The sequence below is a fragment of the Hyposmocoma kahamanoa genome, unplaced genomic scaffold (assembly GCF_003589595.1).
Source record: "Hyposmocoma kahamanoa isolate Upper Pololo Valley unplaced genomic scaffold, ASM358959v1 92, whole genome shotgun sequence".
NCBI classification, from domain to species: Eukaryota; Metazoa; Arthropoda; class Insecta; order Lepidoptera; family Cosmopterigidae; genus Hyposmocoma; species Hyposmocoma kahamanoa.
Window position 1 is genome coordinate 6,595,963 of NW_020654748.1, and position 3,585 is coordinate 6,599,547.

The window sequence follows — 3,585 nt, forward strand, 5'->3', positions numbered from 1 at the left end:
TTTCTTGTCATAATAATATTATGGCCGTGCCATGTGTCACGGCGCGTTCGCAGCCCGCCGCACTCCGTCAAGCTTCTTGTCCTAAATCGTGTCGCATTAACCCCGCGCTTGTCTATGAGCACCCTTATATTTCTGTGAAAAATATACGCTTATTTATCATAATATGAACTGCGTTACAGGGCGTTCATCTATTAGGTTCGAAGAATATTGAAATGAACGAATTAATCAGAACCTCTATGAAAACCTACACTTAATCTGCAAAAACAGAAACCTGCAATATTAAAATGATACTTTTTACTAATTAAAATTATTTACGAAATTTAATTTTATAAAACCCCAATACAAAAGACCGAACCCTAAAAAGTCAATAAAGATACCATCTGTCGACTTATTACTCATCGAGACCATGCCCCATATCTTTCTACATTAGTTTTGATTATAGTGACCCTCCCTACCGACCCTTAGGGTCGGGGGTCGGTAGCGAGGACACAAGAAGGGCACTATAACCTGTGCGTGCACAGGAATCTTCTAAGTTCATGTTCTGAACTGAACCCATATCAGCCAGTGTCTGTACACTGAGAATGTCTGGGACTTATCTCGTAACCCTTTGGTTACTCATCGAGGTCAGTCCCTTCATCCGGTTCTCTGTAAGACTAGTGCCTTAGGTGAGCCGCCTCGGGTGCACGTACAGCACCCTCCCTATTTTCCACATAGGTACCGGAGCTGCAGGCACGCTCACTTCCCGTCGCGCTCGACACGACTAACGGTTGCCACCGCTGCGCCGCCGACTCTAAGTCGACTACCAAATCTTCTCATTGGTCATACTCATCGAGATCAGTCCCATATTTCTACATAAGTTTTGCTTATAGTGTCCCTTATTTGATTTTTAATTCGGGACTTAATCACGTGTAAAACATATTTTAATTACCTCGACGTTTCCAACCACGGCGGAAAACTAAAGTAAAACTTCCTGACGTATTAAAGCAACCAATGTTCATGCCTCACGTGAAAGTAATAACGGACAAAATCGGTACAGTACTAAAAAAGTACTCAATAAAAACTGTGTTTACGCCGTTATCTAAGGTCACGGGGCATGTCAGATCACCTAAGGATGTAATCCCCTTTCAATCTCCGGGCGTTTACAAGATTGATTGCAGTTGTGGGAGTTCCTATATTGGGAGCACCATAGCGGAAAAAGTTAAAGAACACATCGCGACTGTTAAGAACCGTCAGCTCAATAAGTCTGCAATAGCCGAGCATTTGCTGGAATCAGAACCAAACCACTGGATTGAGCTTCATAATACTAAGATCCTTTCTACAGAACGTCATCACTATAGTAGAATCGTACGTGAAGCTATTGAAATTAAAAAACACCGTAATTTCAACCGAGAAGACGGTTTTAAGCTTTCATCGTCATGGGATCCAGATATCAGCAAATGTAAACGACATGAAGTATCGTCCGGCAAGTCGCCAGATGTCGTGAATGTTGTGTGTCGGTCTAATGAGAACCCTAGTGCACAAATAAATAATGAACATCAAGTGCGGGTAGTTAGAAAAACTCACAGGGCTGAAGATGCTGACACCCGCCTCTTCAGTCCTTTCGAGGCCATGGACGGTGCAGTATGTCCGAAACGTCGAGGTAATTAAAATATGTTTTATACGTGATTAGGTCCCGAATTAAAAATCAAATAATATGTGAAAATCGTGAAAGTTTAAATCAAAGTATAGTGCCCCTCCCTATCTACCTTTTGGCTATGCGGGAAGGGCACTATGACCTGTGAGGGCGAACCCGCACAGGGAGTTAGCCCGCTCATCGAGATCCGCCTAACGAGCAGTAATTCGATGGGTCTGCCTTTAAATAAAGCTTAGTAGATCTCCTTGTGAACGAATTCGTCCCGGGAACTAAAAAGGAAAGGAAAGGCGGCTGTACGCCTTACCTATTTCTACCACCAAGCAATAATGTGAGTAAGGGTGCTGTTGAATTTACAGGCACACGAGACTTATTAACTTATGTCTCATGGTGACGGGTGCAGTGGTAGTACCCCTCAGATCTTTGTGTTTTAAAGGTCTGAATGGCACTGCAAATGTTATGAACAGGTGTGTGGCTTTCCATCAGGCGCACGACTTGTTCGTCCCGTCACTCATTAGGTATCATAATAATCTCAGTACAGAGTGCTACAAAAACCGACCTCAAAGTTCGTATAATTACATCTCTTTGCCAAATTTTATTGACATCGGTTACCGGAAAGTGCGTGAAACCGGGAAAAATTGAATTGGAGCTAAGGTAGTATCGACTCTTAGGTACAAAAACTGGTCGTAGATCATTTTATCCATTTTGAAGCTGCTATGCCACAGACAGACTATATAGGCTAAAATATAAAGTAAATTTTGTTTTTTGTTGTATTTATGATCAAATAGGCACAATACTTCATAATGGTTATTTGAATTTGTATTAAAACTATACTGCCTATTCAACATAGTAATTTTCATGTACTATGTTTGTATTTACATGTACATTTTTATTTACAATTACATTTTAGTACATTTTTATGTATTTGTATGTACATTTACTATTCAACAACAGTTATTTTCACGAAAGTGGACCTTTTGCTTCGATGAAAAAAGTGATTGAATGTTTAAGAAACAATTTTAATTTGATTACTCCTTCATTACTAAAGTTATTACTAAATTTGTACATACATAGCTATCAAGTTTAAAGTTAATTGTATTAAACAAGACGTTTGCTTGTCATAGTCAAATCACCATTATAGACTTAATCAAGTTTGAATTAACTTTATCAACGGATTCATTTTATCATTTTATACATTTCTCACAGATGGCGTTACGGGAAAACAGTCGTTAAAAACCGAAACAAAGATCTACAACAAGCACATGGATAAAATCGTGAGGTCCGCTGGTTCGTTCCGTGTCTTAGTTCTTAATGTCTGGCACGGTTTGCTTGGAAGACGTTGGTTGGAAGTGAATTTTTCTAAAATTTCGATCTTTGTGTAATAATTTTATCAAAGAAACTAATAAAAGTGATTGAAACGAATATCAGCCTTTTAAGTTTCATGTGCTTTTACAATTATTAAGTTATTAAGGTCAACTTTATTCCGCCTACTTAAAAATTTACTGTTCATCAAAGTGCTACTACTCTGTAGGCGAGTTCTTGAATGACGATTGTAAATAATTATCACAAATAATGTAACATATCGGAATATAAATCTAGATATATTTGGAATTTTAAATTAAATAGAATAATACATGTGTAACAATGAATAAATAAATACATAAACAGAAATATAAAATCCATCTTAATCAATTACGTTCAAGTCTAAAATGTATCTTAATTTTAGTTCTAATCTTAATTTTAAGTATAATTTGCTACACCCTTACGGTATATCACACGAATGTACTTACTAAAATAGTCCTAAGGTTATTGCTGAAGCGAAGATTATGTTAACGCAACAAAATTTGTGCGCCTGACGTTTTCAAAATAGCAAACGCACACAAGGCAACTTTAGCTCAATTTGTGTCGTGATAAATAAGATAAAACCTTTAGAATAACGGTTTTATTCCACAGAA